This window comes from Dendrobates tinctorius, unplaced genomic scaffold (genome assembly GCF_039654945.1).
Source record: "Dendrobates tinctorius isolate UK_male_01 unplaced genomic scaffold, ASM3965494v1 ptg000121l, whole genome shotgun sequence".
Lineage (NCBI taxonomy): Eukaryota > Metazoa > Chordata > Amphibia > Anura > Dendrobatidae > Dendrobates > Dendrobates tinctorius.
In genome coordinates, this window is record NW_027361789.1 from 666,827 (window position 1) to 688,719 (window position 21,893).

Below are 21,893 nucleotides of genomic sequence, written 5' to 3' on the forward strand. Positions count from 1 at the left end.
GGCTTTATGGACGCATAACTTCTGTGATGTTGTGTTAACTGGATGTTTCCTTCTTAGGCCTCTTTCACACATCAGGTTTTCGCCGTCAGGCGCGATCCTGCGCTTTTGACAGAAACCGGATCCGGCGAAATGCAATGCCGGATCCGGTTTCCCCCCCATTGACTTGCATTTGCGCCGGATCGCGCCGGATGGCCATGCGTTTCATCCGGTTTTCGCCGGATCCGGCAGTGTGTCGCAATGTGTCGCGATCCGGCGTCTGGAAAAAACGTCTACTGTAAAAATTTTTGTCTCCGGCGAAAAAGCCGTACCCGCCGGATCCGGCGCGTCCGGCTTTTTCACACAATGAAAACCTATGAGCGCCGCAATGCGCCGGATCCGGTTTTTTTGGTCTGAGCATGCTCAGTAGCTCTGCCCACAGGAGATATATAAAAGCAAGACAATGGGACCCTCAGCCACACCCAACATGCCACCCAAGCCAAGAACCAGGAGCAGGAGAAGGCAGCAGACATCTGCAGCAGCAGCACCATCAGCACCACCCCAAATGGAGCAGCATGCTGAACGGGAGGGGAGTCCAGAAGCAGATGAGAGACGGTAATTATCAAATCCCCCATTCCTCCAAACTAGGGCCATGGAATATCAAGATATTCATTGGCCCTTTGTTTCTCTTTATTCAACAGCCGCCAAAGAGATGCAGCAGCAGCAGAAATGGCATCACTGGCAGCAGCAATACCCACAGCCATGGAGTCTGGCCATCAACAGGACAGCACATCTTCTTCTGGGAGCCCTCCCTCGCATCGTCAGCGTTTGACGGTAAGTTTTTATTTCCAAAATCCATCATCTCTGTAATATATGTCTATTCATTGCCTTTTATTTTAAAACAGGAATCACAAGATGAAGAGGAGCTCCCAGAAGAAGAAGGAAGGGGTGGACAGACACCTGGAGTGGGCTCACAATTGGTAAGTTTTCTGCATCAAACGCAGAAACACAACATCACACTACACACAACACATAGAAAACAATGTTCTGCAGACCACACACAGCAAACAAATGCCTACATCCAAAGACATAACATTTTTTGTTTTCTTCTCTAGTCTTCCCAATCTGGTGCTCGGCCAAGAGGTCCTCGCAGTGCCTCCCAGGGTCGTCGGCGACAGCAACGCGGCGGTCACCAGCGTGTAAGTATAAATATTTTTGCTTTGTTTTTTTGCACTTTTTATTTCATTTCTTTTGTGGAGGCTAATTATGTTATTTTTGTCTTTTTCTTTAACAGCCTTCACAGCGTGCTCCCGACTCTGACGGTGAGGATGGAGGGATTGATGTGGACCGCCTCATCGATCTCGTCAGAGAAAGGGAGCCGCTCTGGAATATGGCTGACCGCCGCCACGCTGACCTTATCGTTACCCGACGACTCTGGGAGGAAATCTGTTCTCTCCTTGTGGGCCGCTGGGAGGACCTCGAAGCTCGGGCCCAGATTAAAGAGCGTAAGTATATACAGTAACGGTTGCTTGATGTAAACCAGTGTTTCCCGAACTCCAGTCCTCGTGGTCCCCACGGATCATGTGTTCAGGATTTCTATTTACTATGGAAATCCTGAAAACATGACCCCTGGGGACCATGAGTACTGGAGTTTGTGAAACACTGATGTTGTATACTAACCACTCCTTTCTCGTTTCAGGGAACAGAATTGTGAATCGGTGGCGGTCTGTGAGGGATCGTTTCAAGAAGGAGTTCAATAAAGAGATGCGGGCCCCGAGTGGATCTGGAGGACGCAGGAGCAAGTACAAGTACGCACAAGCCCTGTCGTTCCTCCGGGAAACAATGCTCACCAGAAGGTAAATATTACACACCACATGTGAAAAAAAATGTTAGATGTAACTTTTTTTTTTCAGCCAGGGCCATACCATGTCAGTATTTTAATTGTTTTTTTTCTCTTTATTCCACAGCACGGTGAGCAGCACTCGGGAGCCTGCACGATTGGACCCTTCTGAGGCGATCCCTGAGGAGACTGGCACCGAGGGACACTTCGACCGCCCCGGTACATCTGCACCTTCCCAGCCTTCCCACACATTCGACCCATCTGTCCCATCCACCAGCACAGGAGCATCGTGGCCGCCTACATTACATGAAGCTGCTGGTGAGGAGATCGCTTTCCCTTTACCCCACCCTTCTGCCCCTGCCGCCTCTAGTACACCTGCGGGTACTGGGCGGCAGCGGCAGAGGGGTCAGGAAAAGAGTTATGCGCAAGAGTTATTGCATCTGAATGCATCTTTCCAGAACTGTCTCAAAGTCTTGTCAGAGCAAATCTCTGCAGGCTTTCAGCAGATCAACTCCAGCATTCTGGAGGTGAAGACACTTCTGCAAACCATGCATTCAGAAGCAAGATCTTCGCCAAACCACACCTTTTTCAGGTCTGTTGTGGTGCGCATGGCAACACTATCTCCTACCCAGCAGATGCATGTAATGCATTCGTGCCACGGTGCTCTACAGCAGGTTACCTCCCAACCTCCACCTCCCACCACTGTAGTTCCTCCACCTGCACCCCCTCCAGCCACTTTCCATCCTCCCCCTCCTATTACATCTGCACCCCCTCCAGCCACTTTCCATCCTCCCCCTCCTACTACATACCAGCAACCTGCCCAGTACCAGCAACCTCCCCAGTACCAGTCATCTCCCCACTTCCAGCAACCTGCCCCGTACCAAACTCCTTCCCCGTACCAAACTCCTTCCCCGTACCAAACTCCTTCCCCATACAACTTTCCATCAACATCATCTGCTCCTACAGTCCCTGCCCAACCCTCCACTCCACCGCCCACCACCTCTTCTGCCTCCCACATGTCCACCCATTCTGTAGCTTTTTCCACACCTTCACCTCTAACTGTTCCTTCCCCACCACGATCCCAGTCCTCTCTCCACACACCCAGTGTCGAAGTGTCCCGCAGCCCCTCCAGCAGTATTTCCACCCCACAGTACACAGAATTGTAATGTGTGTTTTTTGTAATAAAAATGCCCATTGGGTTTAAAACCTTTATTAAAAAAGTTTTTGCACTTTAAAAACATTTTACAAAAAAAAAAAATTTAAATAAAAGTTAAATTATCGTTTCACAATGGTTGTCTGTCATTTCTTTCTGCGGCGAACTATGTTTTAAAAAAAGGTTAAATACAGGGTATTTCAAAGGTAAAAAGGTATTCAAAACCAGGTATATAACTGTGGGTAAATTTTAGCTTTTTGCCACAGTTGTGTTCCTGGTTGTGTTTGAAGCAAAGTATTTCACCTAAAAAGTTGTGTTTATTGTTGGTGATTTCCTACCAATGTACACAACTTTTGTTAAAAGGTGAAATACTTTGCATAAAACACAACCAGGTACACACCTGTGGCCTAAAGGTAAAAATAGTAAGACCATGACAAGATAGCCAACTTTGGTTGGCAAAGGTATATACTGTTGGTCCAGAAGGTACACAAGTTTAGGGCAAAAATCTCTCACACTCTGTCATCCCAGTGTACTCTGCCTTGAGGTGACAAAGTATAGTGGAAAATTGTCCCTGAAACCGTCACAGAACTTCTAGTGGTAATATTTCCAATGACAACATCCATCTTCGCCAGTAACTTGCTCTTCTCTCCAACCTGCACTTTCTTCTCTACAACCTGTCAAAGAAGGGCTGTAGGAACATGCTATATCTAGTTTTCCAGTAGCCAATCCCGTTCGGAAGGCCACAAGGGTCAATTTTAAAAACCGGATCCGGCGTAATCCGTCGAAAAACGGATAGAAAAACGGATAGAAAAACGGATGAACCGGATGAGACGGATCCGGTTTTATCTGTCAAGAACAAGACGGATCCGGCAGAAAACCGGATCCGGCACTTCAGGTTTTACAAAACATTTGCCGGATCCGGCATTCCGGCACGACGCCGGATCGCGCCTGACGCCGAAAACCTGATGTGTGAAAGTAGCCTTACCCGTCGAGTCCCCCGAGGGAGAAGTGATGCTACAATATCCGGTAAACGTATTGATGCTTACTTTTCTCTATTTTATAGATGATGATAATGATCAATGTAATGTTAGACTAGTGCTGCTATAATTCATGTGCCTATAACACACACATATCAAAGTGTTACCTAAGTCATTCTGTTATCTTATTATTAATAAAATATAAATTGTTTTACCGAAATAAAGACCTAGTAGTCTTTTTGCCTAATTAGTATATTAGTGAGCGATGTAAGTAAGGGGCTTGCCCCTCTCAAAGTGAAAATTCGGTAAGACAACAGCATACGATGGTATTTATATTTTGAGACCTTTGGAGCAGCACCACTTCGAACACGATTCTTCTCGCTCATATCCTTGTTGAAGCGATCCTTCATCGAACGCCAACGGACTTTGACTCTCTTCACTGTGAAAAAATAAATAAATTGTAAAAAAGGCCCATACATTTCCAGATAAACAGACCACATTGCAGTACTTATGAAAATCCTATCTTGTGGGGTGGCATGGTCCCAATTATCCAACAGCGATCTGGCCTCTTCTTCACAGAGTCCTCGAATCCATCCTGAGTCGGAATCGTTATGATCACGGGTGTCCCACAACGCTGCTCACTCTTGCACAAGAGGAATGAGCTTGTCATTGTCAATCTGGGGTTCACCTTCCTCACATTGTGGAACCTATAGATCAAATAAAAAGAAATAAAATTACAAGTCATATAGTTTTAAAGATACAAAACTGAAACCAAATTCAATTACAGCTCTGATAATGAAAAGATTTCTTACACACAGTCTTTCCTCCTCAGGAACTTGAGCCCGACGACCCTGGGAAGCTTCATTTACACTGACTGCTCCTGCTCTTCCGCACTGGAAGGTTCCTGTAAAGAAAATACATGATTTACCACATGTCTATTGTCAGTCAATACATACCAATCAGTATATCAAATGTGATTACATAATCACTGTCATGTCCACTCTGGGAAGCATTCTGGCCTTCACTGGAGGACATGTTGGAATAGCAGGCAACAGTCAAATGAAACACTAGAAAAGAACAGATAAGAAAAATTTAACTTGAGTCAAAAACAATGAAGACAAAGAAAAAAAAATAAATAAAAAAAACACAATGGACACATAAAAAAAAATGGACATGTACATTAGGCAGTAGTCCAACAGCACAGCAGTCAGGCAGCACAGAACTGGGACAGCAGCACAGCACCAGGACAGCACTGGGACAGCAGCACAGCACCAGGACAGCAGTACAACACAGGGACAGCAGCCCACCCCGGGACAGCAGCACAACCCTGAGATGGCAGCACAACACCGGGACAGCAGAACTGGGGAAATCTGGAACAGGCCTCAATCCAGGTCACCAGCACGACAATGTCTACAAGGAACAGAAAAAAAAAACTTAAGTGATGAAGACTGAGACTAGGCACAGTAAAAGTACAAACAATCATACTTACATTAAATAGAAGCTGAGAGGGCCTGGACCACACCACAGAACACTGTCTTGGAAGAGGAGGATTCTGGGACAGGATCCACAACAACAGCAACGACCGCACAGTCTACAAAAAAAACAGAAAGCAAAACATAAGACTGGGCAGAGACAGGCGGCGGACACCACGTCACAGGACACCCGGCTGCGTACCTACATTGCATGGCTACTATAGCGGTCACTGACCACCAATATTCCCATCAATTTACGCGCTAAGGATTTCTGTCATATTGCATGTGAGATTTTCACATGATCTTCTATATTTAACCCTAGTACACTGATGAAGGTCTATCACGACCAAAACGTTTGTTACTGGTGTCTACTGTATGTATTAAAATTATTTTCCCACATCAGAATCTCACAAGTGTGCCCAGTATTTATTACATATTCTAAAGGTTTGGGAACCTACTGTATGGCACCTCCTACACTGGCTGTGCTAACATTTCTCTATATATATGGGCAGAGTGAGAGACTGGGCAGAGCAACAAACACACTCATACTTACAATAGATTGAATCTGAAAGGGCCTGGACCACACCACCGGACACTATCTTGGAACAGGAGGATTCCGGGACAGGATCCACAACAGGAACACGGCACAGTCTACAAGGAAAAGAAAGAAAAACATAAGTACAGAGTGCAGACTGCAGTGAGAGACAGACAGGCAGACAGACATTTTCAAAGCTTCTATACTTACATACAGAGTCTTGATATCCCATGCACAGTCTTGAGAGTTCTTGGCTTCCTGTGTCCAGACCCCTTTTATACACCGGGGATTTGGGAGGTGCTTTGATCAGTTACTGGACCTCCTCAGTTTGAAGTATGCATGCACATGCCTGCGCATATTTGATGGATCAAAAAATGCAACATGTTGCGTTTGGCGGGTACGGCGAAATGACGCATGCGGACGCATCAACACCAAAACTGATGCAAAAGCATGTCCCTGCATACACAATGTTAAACATAGGTACGCAAGACGCATGCGGATAGTTGCGGATCTGTACGCAGGCATACGCTGTGCATACATACGCTAATGTGAACCCAGCCTAAGGGTGGTGGACAGTGCTATCGCGTTCCTGCCCCTGAAGACACCAATTGCATTGAGTGTGATTTCTGTTGTGCGCCTTTTGTATATATTGTTTAGTGTGAATTGTAATATATTGGGATATGGCTATGCAGAGTGTTATATGTAATGTTAGTAATATATATTGTAGTATGTGAAAATGTACGGTATTATAATGTATAGTAATGTAATGCATAGTGTAGAATATAGGATAGGTCGTAGAGGGATGTAGATAGCTGACTGTAGCATAGGTAGAGAAAATAGGGTAAGATATAGTTAATTTTTATAGTAGTGTTAGGGCAAGTGTCTAATTCCTATTAGAAAGAGTTGAAAGTGCTAAGTGATCAAAGCTGCCTCAGAGGTAACATAGTAACATAGTTATTACATAGTAACATAGTTATTAAGGTTGAAGGGAGACTTTAAGTCCATCTAGTTCAACCCATATCCTATCCTAACTTGCCCTAACATGTTGATCCAGAGGAAGGCAAAAAAACCCCATGTGGCAACAGTAAGCTTCACATTGGGGAAAAAAATTCCTTCCCGACTCCACATACGGCAATCAGACTAGCTCCCTGGATCAACGCAATATTAAGGAGACTAGTGTATATACCCTGTAATATTATACTTTTCAAGAAAGGCATCCAGTCCCTTCTTAAATTTTAGTAGTGAATCACTCATTACAACATCATATGGCAGAGAGTTCCATAGTCTCACTGCTCTTACAGTAAAGAATCCGCGTCTGTGAGTATGCTTAAACCTTCTTTCCTCCAGACGTAGAGGATGCCCCCTTGTCCCCGTCACAGGTCTAAGAGTAAAAAGATCATTAGAAAGGTCTTTGTATTGTCCCCACATATATTTATACATTGTAATAAGATCACCCCTAAGCCTTCGATTCTCCAAACTAAATAACCCCAAGTGTAATAACCTGTCTTGGTATTGCAGACCCCCTAGTTCCCTAATAACCTTGGTCGCTCTTCTCTGCACCCGCTCCAGTTCAGCTATGTCTTTCTTATACACCGGAGACCAGAACTGTACACAGTATTCTAAGTGTGGTCGCACTAGTGACTTATATAGAGGTAAAATTATGTTCCAGGTGATCTGGAATGATAGGAAACTGAGGACACAGGCTAGTGAGAGCCTAAAAAAAGTACCTGATCAAACAGAGTAGCCTTCCAGAGAAGGCCCCTGTATGTGAACTTCACTGGCGTAAGGCCCTCACAGCGAGGACCCACACTTTCATGTAAAGCACTGGGGCACTGAAGACAAATGCCTCGTCCATGCCTCGTACCACCCTGAGCCGCGTTACATCTATAGTTGAAACCAGAAATTTAAATACACTATATGAAAAGACACATATGCATGTTTTTCTCAATCACAGAAAAACACAATAAAACGTGTAAAAATACTCTGTTGTAAAAAAGTAACAATAAACAGCAAGTGCTAGTAAAAAGATGATAAAAACAGGGTGTCCACATCGGACATCATCTGTCTGAATCCTGCTCATATAGGTACTATACACATGATCAGGTTTTTAAATACATGTTAGGGACTGCTCTGACACGTTTTTGCAAAAAACTTATCAACCAAATACCTTGTTTTTTATTATCTTTTTACTAGCACTTGCTGTTTATTGTTACTTTTTTACTACAGAGTATTTTTACACATTTTATTGTGTTTTTCTGTGTTTCAGTCTTTTGGTGGTGTGAACACTGTCCTACAGACTTGTTCACTGTGTGCATGTCCCATGTGTTTGTATGTTTTTCTCAATATCTGACATTAAATGAGAATAAACCTTTCCCATTTTGGGTCAATTAGATTACCACAATTATTAATATTTGCCAAATTCCAGAATAATGAGAGAGAGCAAATGTTTTAAGGCATTTTTATTACTTACTGCAAAGTCAAAAGTTTACATACACTAAGATTACTATGCGTTTAAACAATTCTGGACTGCCAGTATGATAATGTCTTGTGTTTGGAAGCTGCAGATAGGTTTTCAAGCAACATTTGATGTTGTGAACTCTCTTGCTCGGATTTCTGAGCCGATGCTCCCTCTGCTCCCTCTGGTGGTTACTGAGAGTAGTGGAGCTGGCCAGCTGGATAGAGGTTCTCCACCTGACGATAATTGGGAATCTGGGATTGCTGGCTGGGAGCATATAATGGAGCTGGCTGCTCATGAAGGTTGCTTGTGATTTTTTCCTCTGTGTGCATTTGGAGCTCTTTTGTCCCCTGCCTGATCTGCATGTTCAGCTAAGTGATTCTTTTGCTAATCCTTTGCATCTAATCTGGTTGTGTCTTTTTTTCTGTTAAGAATTGGTCACCGAGGAGGATGGCAGGAACAGGCTAAGCCACCAGAAGAACAGAGAGGTTGGTAACTAAGCGGATTGCAGACCCCTGAGCCTATCCGCACAACTAGCAGTAGCCATGGAGCATTCCTACGATGCCCTAGATGCTTCGTCACAGCCGGAGGACTAACTAAGCCTAAAGACAGAAAGATGAAATCTAAACTGCCCCGGAGCAGATCCCCAAAGGAATAGACAGCCCCCAAACATATATTGTCGGTGAGACACAAACACAGGCAGAGAACAGACTGAGCAAACAGTGGGGCCAAAGCTGTCTAGACAGGACAGGACAGAAAAAGATACTGTCTGCAATGAAGCACAAAACCCTGAAAAAGTCCAATGCTTCTGATATACAAAAAAAACCTGAGAACACACGATCTTACCCCCGCTAGATAAGCACTCTGGTATAAACTGGCAGCAAGCAAAAAGATACTAACATAACAGGGGACTGAACAAGGTGCAACATATGAAGCAGGGCCCAGCGCTGCCCCCAGAAAAACAGAAAACAAAAAAAAGACACAACCAGATTAGATGCAAAGGATTAGCAAAAGAATCACTAAGCTGAACATGCAGATCAGGCAGAGGACAATAGAGCTCCAAATGCACACAGAGGAAAAAATCACCAGCAACCTTCAGGAGCAGTCAGCTCCATTATATGCTCCCAGCCAGCAATCCCAGATTCCCAATTATCATCGTCAGGTGGAGAACCTCCATCCACCTAGCCAGCTCCACTACTCTCAGTAACCACCAGAGGGAGCTTTGGCTCAGAAATCCGAGCAAGGGAGTTCACAACAATTTTAGTTAGAGACACACCTGTGGATGTATTTAATGCACACCTGAAACACACTTCTTCTTTGTCTAGCATCATGGGAAAGTCTCAAGAAATCAGCCAAGATATCAGGAAGAGAATTGAGGACTTTCACAAGTCTAGCTCATCCTTGGGTACAATTTCAAGATACCTGAAGGTGCCTCATTCATCTGTACAAACAATTATATGCAAGTACAAACAAGATGGGAATGTCCAGACATCATACCGCTCAGGAAGGAGACGGGTTCTGTGTCCCAGAGATGAACGTGCTTTGGTCTGGCATGTGCATATCAACCCAAGGACAAAGGCAAAAGACCTTGTGAAGATGATGGCGGAAGCTAGTAAGATTGTGTCAATACCCACAGTGAAATGAGTACTGTATGGGCTAAAAGGCCACTCTGCCATGAAAAAGCCATTACTCCAAAAGAAACAAGCCAGATTAATGTTTGCAAATGCACACAGGAACAAAGACCTTAATTTTTGAAGACATGTCTTGTGGTCTGATGGAACTAAAATTGAACTTTTTGGGCACAATGACCATCATTATGTTTGGAGGAAAAAGGGAGAAGCTTGGAAGCCTAAGAACACCATCCCAACTGTGAAACACGGGGATGGCAGCATCAGGTAGTGGGTCTGCTTTGCTGCAGGAGGGACTGGTGCACTTTCCAAAATAAATGGCATGAGAAAAGAAGATTATGGTATGAGGCAATACTGAAGCAACATCTCAAGACATCAGCCGGGAAGTTAAAGCTTGAGTGGAAATGGGTCTTCCAAATGGACATTTACCCGAAGCATACTGCCGAAATGGTACCAAAGTGGCTTAAGGATAACAAAGTCAATGTTTTGGAGTTGGCCATCACAAATCCCTGATCTCAATCCTATTGAAAATTTATGGGCAAAGCTGAAAAGGCAGATGCGAGCAAGGCGACCTACAAACCTTGGTCTGCTACACCAGTTCAGGAAAAATGGGCCCAAATTCTGACCAACTATTGTGAGAAGCTTGTGGAAGGATATCCAAAACAGTTGACCCAAGTCATTCAGGTTAAGGGAAATGGTACCAAATACTAATGAAATGTATGTAAACTTTTGACTTTGCAGCAAGTATTAAAAATGCCTTAAAACATTCTCTCATTATTCTGGCATTTGGCAAATATTAATAATTATGGTAATTCTAATTGACCTAAAACGGGAAAGGTTTATTCCGATTTCATGTCAGATATTGAGATAAACATGCATATGTGTCTTTTTATATAGTGTATGGAAACTTCTGGTTTCAACTCTATACCCAATAGAAGTTAATTTTTACCCTGAGACGTAACCAAGAGGGTGGGGAAGCAGGATGCGATTTTGCCCTGTGCTCTGTTAATACCAGGGGCCTGTCGAGCTACTTCTGTTATTCAGCAAGATTACCATCTCGCCACATGTGATGGTCCCTGTCCTTGGATTCAGCTGTTCTCCGAATCTGTTAGTGATCTGGCAGAATGCTGGTCCATTGCTGTCAACCGTAGTTGCATCTATCAGTTCATATTTACATTTGACCATATTATGTATGCACATTGAATTGTGGGGTCAGTGTTGGAATTTTTTTTTTTTTACATTTTTTTATGGAGTATTGATCTGTGGTTTCTAATAAAATATATTTCATGATACAAAGGTATGCAAACCATTAATATATTGCTTTTTTTTTTCTTCTTCCAGAATTTCATTTTTTTTTTTTTTTTAGCAATTTCACTTAGAATCGTTTTCTCATTTTTCATTGGCTGTGTAGTAAAATATATGATGTCTTACAAAAGTACAACTCATCCCATAAAAAAAACAAAACCTCATATATATACGTGGACGAAAAAAAATAAAATTATGTCTCTTGGAAGAAGGGGAGGAACAAAGGAAAGGAAAATTGAAATTGACTATGTTTGGATGAAGTTAGAAGAATTTTACAATTTTTTTCAGTTATTTTTTAACTTTTCCACAGAAGGCGAATATAAGGTTATGTTCACAAGATGAGCTTTTGGTGCGTTTGCATGTTTTTGCTGCATTAAAAATGCAATGTCTTACAGTTTTAGCAAGGTGGATGGGATTTATAGAAATCTCCTGCCCACTGTGCTTCTTTTTAACGCTGCGTAAACGCACCTGTGATATTGGTTTGTGGCTGACCACCACTGTTGCCGTGCACGCTGGCGTATGTTCGCCATTCTTTCTGTGTTCATTGTGATTGATATAGGCTGCTGTGCACACACACTGCAGCCCTGCCCCAGGCTCTGTTTGATTGTGCACCTGTGTCTGGCCTGTGTCACCCTTCATCTGTGTTGCTGGTCAGGCAATGTGGAGGTTAAACCTGAAATGTCTATGTCCGGACCTGGTCAACCTTTATCTGCATTTGCCTTTTCTGGCTCCATAGGAATGATTCAGAAACGCATCAGGTACAGTTTGCATTTAATATGGTCATGCTTTTAATACATTTAGGAGACCGTAATGGCACAGCAAATATAAAAAACGTAGAGTAGGACTGCCCCATATGAGAATGCCTTGGCGTGGCAGGGTGGCTCAAAATATTGATCAATTTTTTACTAAATGTCTCATTTTGAAATATTGTTAGAAATCAATATGTGCATATGCATTTTATGTATTGTGTTCTGACCCCAAGCAGCGCTGGCTTCTCCCCTTTTTTTATTTGAAGTCTACACTGCAGCCTGTCAACAAAGATCACAGCAATAATGTAAAGGCAGAGCTTGACTTACAGAAGGTGAATATAAGGTTATGTTCACGAGATGAGCTTTTGGTGCGTTTGCATGTTTTTGCTGCATTAAAAATGCATTGTCTTACAGTTTTAGCAAAGTGGATGGGATTTATAGAAATCTCCTGCCCACTGTGCTTCTTTTCAACGCTGCGTTAAACTCACCTGTGGTGCGTTTTTCAAATCCGCAGCATGTCAATTTCTCTTGAGGGTACGGTGAGTTTTCTGTGCGGAATTTCCCCATAGACTTGCATTAGGTGCAGAAATTTCACAGGTAAAAGACGCACGTATTTTTAGTGCTTTTACACACATCAAAAACACATGTAACCCCCACATAAGTATTTCAATAAAGTTTTGCCAAAGCAAAAAAAAAAACAAAAAAAAAAACAGGAAATATCAAAAACCAAGCAGCTTTATTTACAGCATGACACACCAGAGACAAAAAACGCAGCGTCAAAAGCTCGATAAAAATGCATGTTAAAAAAAACACACACAAACGCAATGAAAATACATAAATAACCTCATTTAAATAATAGGTGCAGAAATTCTGCATCAAAAACACACCAAAAGCTCATTGTGGGAACGTAGCTTAAAGGGAACCTGTCAGCAGGATTATGCATAGTAACCTACACACAGTGTCGACGCTGTTATACTGACTAAAATAATACCTTGGTTGATGAAGTCCGTCTTGTGGCTGTTTCCTAATCTTTATTTTCAGTTTTGTGTTAATGATATGCTCGTGCCCTAAGGCGGGGTTCATGTATGTGGTGCTCTGATTAGCGATACATAATGCAGACTGCTGAACGGTCACTGATCCCTCACTGACCTGCCCCCTAGCTTCCATAATGAATACCATCACTTACTGAATAATAAAAAAAAAATGCTTCTGTAGGCAGGTGTCGGCCGTGTCACCTGGACTGCAGCATAATCGCCTGGTTACTGTGTACTCAACCCCTTTTGCAGATTTACTTGAGAGAGGAATGAAAAAGTAGGAATTAGTCCTACCGGTAATGGTATTTCCAGGCTTCCATTATGACAGCACCACCAGGAGGCTGTCCTTCTTATCCTTGCTACAGGAACACAGAAGAGGTTAAATAGCTCCTCCCCACCAACCCCTTCAGTGATTTTCTAAGTACCAGACCAGGATTGATGCAATGCAATTTTATTGAACTTCCTACCATACATGTTACCTCACATATCAGATAGGAAATCCAAGGGAGGGTATATAAGGGGTGCTGTCATGATGGACGCCTGGAAATACCATTACCGGTAGGACTAATTCCTACTTTCCAGGACGTCCCTCCTGACAACACCACCAGGAGAATTACCAAATTACTACCACTAGGGCGGGATTACAGTTTGGAGGACTACCACTAGGGCGGGAATACAGCTTGGAGGATTTTCCTCCCAAAAGCTGTCTGAGGATTTGCCATAACATTCAACTTATAATGTCTGCAAAAGGTATTAAATTTAGACCAGGTTGTGACCCTGCATATCTGGTCCATAGATGCTCCCACGCTCTCTGCCCATGAGGCAGAAACTGCTCTTAGAGAATGGGCTCTAAGGTTTTCTGGCGGAGTCTCTCCTGCCGACACATATGCTGAACTGATAGTTGACTTCAACCATCTAGCCAGGGTAGCTTTTGATGCCTTCTTCCCTTTGTTTTTGCCTGCCATCTGGATGAAGAGGTTAGAGTCTACTCTCCAGCCTTTTGCAACCTCTGAGTATTTGAGGACGACTCATTTAACGTCCAAGAGGTGGAGAGAGGGTTCCTTCTCGTTGTTGTAATTCTGGCAGAAGGATGGTAGTACAATTTCCTGGCTCCGGTGGAAGTCTGTAACCACTTTGGGAAGAAAGGCTGGATTTAATTTTAAGATGATGCAGTCTTCCTGGATCTTCAAATATGGATGCTCTATAGACAGGGCCTGAATCTCCCCTATACATCTAGCCGTAGTTATTGCCACTAGAAATAGGGCTTTAATTGTCATTGATATTAAGGGGCCTGTTCTAGCGGTTCATATGGGTCTTTGCGCAGCTTATTTAGGACTAAGCTAAGATCTCAAGGTGGTATCGAGCTACGGATTGTGGGTCTCATCCGCTGAGTGGCTTTTATGAACCTCACTACCCATTGATGCTTGGCTAGGGGGAAGTCGAAGTATGAGCTTAAGGCCGCCACCTGTACTTTGAGCGTACTAGGCCTTGGTCCTTTATCACACAGCCCGCCTGGAGAAAGTCTAGGATCTGCGGGATATCTGGACCCCGGATGACTGATACTGGCCCCTCACATTGAGAACAGAATTTCTTCCAGATTTTTCGGTATATAGCAGAGGTTACCGGCTTTCTACTATTCTGCATAGTAGCTATGACTAAGTTAGAGAGTCCTTTTGATTTTAGGATCTCCGCCTCAGGATCCAGGCTGATAGCTGTAGCATCTCGGGTTTCTGATGAACTAAGGGACCCTGAGTTAACAGGTCGCGTCTTGTTGGTAATAGTATCGGGTCTTCCTGTGCCATCCATTTTAGTAAGGAGAACCAGCTTCTCCTGGGCCAGTAAGGAACGATCAATATTACTGATGCTCTGCTTTCCTGGATCTTTCTTAGGACCCTTGGTATAAGAGGGAGTGGTGGGAAGGCGTAAGCGAGCTCCATGTTCCATTCTTGGGTTAACGCGATTACTCCTGTTGGGTTGTCTGCCGGGTTGGGAGAAAAGAATCTCTTTGTTTTTGAGTTTTTTCTTGTGGCGAATAAGTTGACCTCTGGTGTCCCCCAATGTTGGGATAGCTGTGTGAAGACCTCCTCGCTTAGTGACCACTCTGACGACTGGATCTACTCTGCTCAGGAAGTTGGCAACCTGATTTCTGGATCCCTTCAGGTGGACTGCCGTAACTGAGGCTATTGTCTGTTCTGCCCAGCAAAAGATCTTGTGCGCTAGGTCTTGAAGGTGACGGTATCTGGGGCCTCCCTGATGTTGAAGGAAGGCAACTGTAGTCGAGTTGTCCGAGAAGATCCTGACATTCTGACCCTTCAGTTCTTCTTGACATGTTTTTAGTGACTCCCAGACTGCCCTGAGCTCTCTGTAATTCGAGGACCGGTTGTGTACTGATGGGCCCCATGTCCCCTGTAGGTATTGACCTTTCATGTGAGCCCCCATCCTCTGAGACTGGAGTCGGTAGTGAGGTTTGTACATGGCAACAGTCTCCAGGGTCTCCCTTTTCCGGGATTTTGTGTGTTTGTCCACAGGAAAGGGACTGCTTTCCTTCCTCGGAAAGTTTCATGTTCTTGTCTAGCGAGGTTTCCCTGCCGTCCCAGGTCGCTAAGACCTCTCTTTGCAGTATTCTTGAGTGGAACTGGCTCCATTGTACACTGGAGATGCATGAAGTCATGAGACCCAGGACTCTCATGGCTTTCCTTATGGACATGTAATTGCATCTCTGGACCCACTGAACCTCCTGTGTGATTGCCTGCTGTTTGTGCAGAGGAAGGAAGGAACATTCTTTCCCTGAGTTCAGTATGACTCCAAAAAGCATATTTTCGCTTTCTGGTCTTAGGCTGGAGTTCTTCCAATTTATTACCCACCCTAGGCTCTGTAGTACTGATATGGTGGATGTATGGTTTTGCTCCATCTGTTGTGGAGAGTCTGCCAATAGTAGCAGGTCGTCCAAGTATGGTATGATAAGGGTATTTCTTTCCCTTAGATGGGCCATGATTTCTGCTATGAGCTTTGTAAAGATCCGGGGCGCTGAGGCGAGTCCGAATGGCAAGCAACGGAACTGGTAATGTTTTATTTTCCCGCAATCTTTTATGGCGAACCTGAGGAATTTCTGGTGAGATATGTGGATGGGCACATGATAATAGGCACTTTTTAAATCTAGGGTGCACATGACCGAGTCCTTTTTTATTAATGGTATAACTGCTTTCAGAGATTCCATCTTGAATCTTTTGTAGGTCACCCACCGATTTTAACGGCTTTAGATTTATTATGGTCCGGTATTCTCCTCCTGGTTTTTTTATGGAGAATAGAGTTGAGTAGTGACCCTGAAATCTCTGTGTATGGGGAACTCGGGTTATGGCCCCTATCTCTATCAGGTCCTATATGTCCTTTAACAGTCTTTGGTGGGTCACCTGAGACTGGGTCTGGGTTACACACCATCTTCTGGGTGGTCGCTCGGTGAACTCTATTTTGTAACCATCTGCGGCCGTATTCCGAACCCACTGGTTTTGGGTAATATCCTTCCAGATGTTTTGGAAGTAATGGAGTCTCCCTCCTATCTTCCTGGCATCATTCCCTGGTAGGTCTTGCCTTCTGTTCTTGAGGCGAGCTTCTCCCTCTTCCTTCTTTCGGGTAGCTCTACCTGCCGGGCTTCCCTTTTCCCCTACAGTCCTATCTGGGATGGGAGCGGGTCCTCCGAAAAAAAGCATTCGTTTAGGTTTTTCCTCCAGAAAGCCCTTCTTTTTGTCGGAAGCTTTCTCGAGCAGCTCATCTAATACGGGCCCGAAAACGTGGAGCCCAGAGAAGGGTATAGAACACAGTTTGTTCTTTGACAGTGTCTCCTGTCCAGGATCTTAGCCACAGTGCCCGCCTTTGCTGAATTAAATAAGGCATTATTTCTTGCGGAAAACCGGACTGATTCCGCCGACGCGTCCGCCATGAAGTCAGTAGCCATTCTCAGGAGAGGTAGTAATTTTAGGATCTCCTCTCTGGGGGTTCTGTCTCTAATCTGATCCTCTAATTCCCCCACCCATAAGCTCATTGATCGGGCTACCGAGGAGGCTGCTATGTTAGCCTTCATAATGGCTGCTGATGCTTCCCAGGCTTTCTTGAGGAGGTCCTCTGATCTCTTGTCCATTGGATCTTTTAGGCCGGATGAATCCTCAAAGGGAATAGCCGTTTTCTTTGATACTCTGGCTACAGGTATGTCGATCTTCGGATCTGTCTCCCACACTTTTGTTTCTTCTGGATCAAATTGAAGAAGGTACCTAAAGTCTTTTGGGACTATTAGTGTTGTGAGTTCATTTTCCCCTTCGTCACTGGGGTCTGGTGAACTCCCTATTCTGGTAAAGTAAGGTAATGAGCCTGATTATCAGGCACCTGAGTCTAATGAGGATGACTGGCTGAGTGGAGTCACGGACTGGATATAAGGCTGCCGACGCCCTTCTGCCCTGCGGGTGATTTCTCTGTGGACTTCTAGGACACCAGTCTGATTCCTGCTCCCCTAAAGCAAAGTTTTCTGTTTTGGCTGTTAGCTTTTTTGTTTTGTTTTTTTGTTTTCCTTGCTTTTCAGTATTCTGCCATTCCCTGCTGGGGTGAGCTGAATCTCCTTTTGCCTGTAGCTCTGTCTTCAGTATATTCCTGAGTACTGACATAGCTTTTTTGAAGCCTAGCGTCTTCAGGGCCTTTTTCACTGTCAGTCTGTTGGCTCTTATTTTCATAGGGTTTTTCACGGATTGCAGACAGCAGCCTTCCTGTCCTTTTCTATCTAGTTAGCTTGGGCCCCTCTTTGCTCAGTCTATCTTTCTGTCTGTGTTAGTATTTTCATCTTGCTTCACCATCATTATATGTTGGGGGCTGCCTATTGCTTTGGGGTCTGCTCTGGGGCAGTTTAGATTTCCCCTTTCTTTCTTTAGGCCTATTTAATTCTCCAGCTGTGATCGAGGGGTCTAGGGCATCGTAGGAACCCCCCACGGCTACTGCTAGTTGTGTTGATAGGTTCAGGGGTCTGCAATCCGATAGCTGCCAACTTCTCTGGTTTTCTGGACTTAGCTAGCATTTCTGTTTTTGCCTCCTACGGTGACTCAGTCATAACAGAATCACCCGCCATACGGCAGATCCTAGGGTACTCAATAGCAGGAAAGAATTGTGTTTAAAAAAAAAAAAAAAAAAAAATGGTGTGTGTATATTCTTTCCTCTATATCTCTGAGGCCGTAGGGGGAATTTTTTTTCTTTCAATGGAGATAAAGCAATTTGTCTGATCGTGTGGAGAATTTCCGCCTACCTTGCTCGTTCTCATGCTGTTGAACCAAAGATCCCTACACCTGATATATTTTTTGGGGATCGATCTAAATTTTTGAGTTTCAAAAATAATTGTAAATTATTTTTTGCCTTGAAGCCTAACTCGTCAGGGAGCTCCGCGCAGCAGATTAAAATTGTCATCTCTTTGCTGCGTGGCGATCCCCAGGATTGGGCGTTTTCTTTGAAACCAGATGATCCTATTCTGACTAATGTGAACGCATTCTTTCAAGCTTTGGGGTTGTTGTATGATGAACCTAATGCTATTGATCAGGCTGAAAAGACCCTGTTGGCATTGAACCAGGGTCGAGATTCTGCAGAGTTGTACTGTCAAAAGTTCCGAAAGTGGGCGGTCCTTACTACCTGGAATGATAATGCCTTGGCTGCTCTCTTTTTCGGAAGGGTTTGTCAGAAGCCATAAAAGATACTATGGTGGGATTTCCTGTTCCCTCTGGTCTGGACGATTCTATGTCATTAGCCATTCAGGTTGATCAGCGTTTACGTGAACGCAGGATTGCACGAGAGGTGTTGCCACCGGTTGAACAGACGTCTGAACCTATGCAATGTGATAGAGTTTTGTCTAAGGCGCAACGTCAGGAGTTCAGAAGGCGTAATAAGCTGTGTTTTTTCTGTGGAGATGCCTCGCATATTATTTCTGTTTGTCCTAAACGAGAGAAACGCTTTGCACACACGTTTTCTGTTGGTGGTGTTCAACCTAAGTTTCTTCTGGCAATTACTCTGATCTGCTCCCTGTCCACATTTTCCACCAAGGCTTTTGTGGATTCGGGAGCAGCGCTAAACCTAATGGACTTGGATTTTGCTAAACGTTGTGGATTTACGATGACACCTCTGCAGACGCCTATCCCTTTGAGGGGGATTGATGCTACTCCTTTGGCTAAAAATAAACCTCAGTTTTGGACCCAGGTGGTCATGCGGGTCGCCCCAGACCATCAAGAAAATTGCAGATTTTTGGTATTGCATGGTCTGCATGATGCCGTTGTTCTGGGGTTTCCCTGGTTGCAAATTCATAATCCAGTTTTGGATTGGAAATCTGTGTCTGTGGTGAGTTGGGGTTGTCGGTGTGCCTTTAGTGAGGCTCCGTTTTTTTCCACCTCTCCTCAGTCGCATGGTGTTCCTGACTATTTGGCGGACTTTTATGATGTATTTAGTGAGAATGAGTCTGCATCCTTGCCTCCTCATAGGAGTTATGACTGTGCAATTGAACTAATCCCGGGGTGTAAATTTCCCAAGGGTCGGCTCTTCAATTTATCTGTACCCGAGCACGAGGCTATGCGGTCCTATATTAAGGAGGCGTTGGAGAAGGGTCATATTAGACCATCCTCTTCACCCTTAGGTGCCGGTTTTTTTTTTGTGGCCAAAAAGGATGGTTCTTTAAGGCCTTGTATTGATTATCGTGCCCTCAATAAAATTACTATTAAATATCAATATCCGTTATCCCTGATTTCGGATCTATTCTCTAGAGTTAGAGGTGCTTGCTGGTTTACCAAGCTTGACCTCAGGGGGGCGTATAATCTTATCCGCATTAAGCATGGGGATGAATGGAAGACGGCGTTTAATACTCCGGAGGGACATTTTGAGTACCTGGTGATGCCTTTTGGGCTCACTAATGCCCCTTCTGTCTTCCAGTGCTTCCTGAACGATATTTTCCGAGACTTTGTCGATAAATTTTTGATTATCTATCTGGATGATATTTTGATCTTCTCCAAGGATTGGGATTCTCATGTGGGACATATTCGGACTGTGTTTCGGATCTTGAGGGAGAATTCCCTGTATGTCAAAGGATCAAAATGCCTTTTTGGAGTACAGAGGATTTCATTTTTGGGATTTATTTTGTCTCCGTCAACTATTGAAATGGACCCGGCCAAGGTACAGGCCATTTATGATTGGGTTCAGCCCACTTCTTTGAAGGCCCTCCAGAAGTTTTTGGGTTTTGCTAATTTTTATCAGAAATTTATAGCAAAATTTTCTAGTATTGCCAAGCCATTGACTGATCTAACTAAGAAGGGTGCTGATGTGTTGAATTGGTCTCCTGAGGCTGTTGCTTCCTTTCAGGAGCTGAAGCGAAGATTTACCTCCGCCCCGGTTTTGCGGCAACCTGATGTCTCACTCCCGTTCCAGGTAGAGGTGGATGCTTCTGAGATTGGTGCAGGAGCTGTTTTGTCCCAAAAGGATCCTGTAACATCTAAAATGAATCCCTGTGCTTTCTTTTCCCGAAAGTTCTCTCCATCTGAATGTAACTATGATGTGGGGAATCGGGAACTGTTGGCCATGAAATGGGCATTTGAGGAGTGGAGACATTGGTTGGAGGGAGCTAAACATCAAGTTGTGGTCCTCACTGACCACAAGAATTTGATTTACCTAGAGTCGGCTAAACGCTTGAACCCTAGACAGGCTAGGTGGGCCTTGTTTTTTACACGTTTTGATTTTGTGGTCTCTTTTCTTCCTGGAACTAAGAATGTCAAGGCAGACGCCCTCTCTAGGAGTTTCTTTGCTGATTCTCCTGTGGTGACCAAGCCTGCTACCATCTTAGGCGAAGGGGTAGTTCTTTCTGCCATCTCGCCCGATTTGAGACTTGCTCTGCAAGAGTTCCAGGAGGACAAACCTGAGCGTTGTCCCAGTGGAAAGTTGTATGTTCCTGACCAGTGGAAGAAGAGAGTGATGTCTGAAGTTCATTGCTCTGCATTGGCTGGTCATCCAGGTATTTTTGGCACTAGAGATCTGGTGAGTCGCTCTTTTTGGTGGCCCACCTTGTCTCATGATGTCAGGAATTTTGTGCAGTCCTGTGGGACTTGCTCCCGGTCTAAATCTTGTTCTCGCTCTAGTGGGTTGTTGATGCCTTTGCCGGTCCCCAGGAGGCCATGGACCCATATTTCAATGGATTTCATCTCTGATATGCCGGTCTCTCAAAGAATGACTGTTATTTGGGTGATTTGTGATAGGTTCTCTAAGATGGTTCATCTTGTACCACTCCCTAAGTTGCAATCTTCCTCTGAGTTGGTGCCCCTGTTTTTGCAACAGGTGGTTCGCTTACACGGGATTCCTGAGAACATTGTATCTGACAGAGGAGTTCAGTTTGTGTCTAGATTTTGGAGGACTTTCTGTTCCAAGCTGGGAATTCAGTTGTCCTTCTCCTCTGCTTTTCGCCCTCAGACCAATGGGCAGACAGAGAGAACAAACCAGACCTTGGAGTCGTATTTCAGATGTTTTATTTCCGCTGATCAGGATGATTGGGTTTCATTTTTGCCCTTGGCCGAATTTGCTTTAAATAATAGAGCTAGTTCTGCCACTTTGATGTCACCTTTTTTTTGTAACTTTGGGTTTCATCCTCGATTTTCTTCAGGGCAAGTGGAGCCTTCTGCCTGCCCAGGTGTTGACACTGTGGTGGAGAGAATGCACCAGATCTGGGACCAAGTGGTGGATAAGTTATCTCTCTCCCAGGAAAAGGCCCAGCGG

The 21,893-nt window shown here is 44.3% G+C and overlaps 1 protein-coding gene across 4 annotated transcripts in view; it reads right to left on the minus strand.

Moving 5' to 3' along the window:
• LOC141046821 (regucalcin) overlaps positions 1–21,893 on the minus strand; it is a 188,787-nt gene that overhangs the window by 55,448 nt on the left and 111,446 nt on the right. The gene's annotated exons all lie outside the window — the stretch shown is intronic.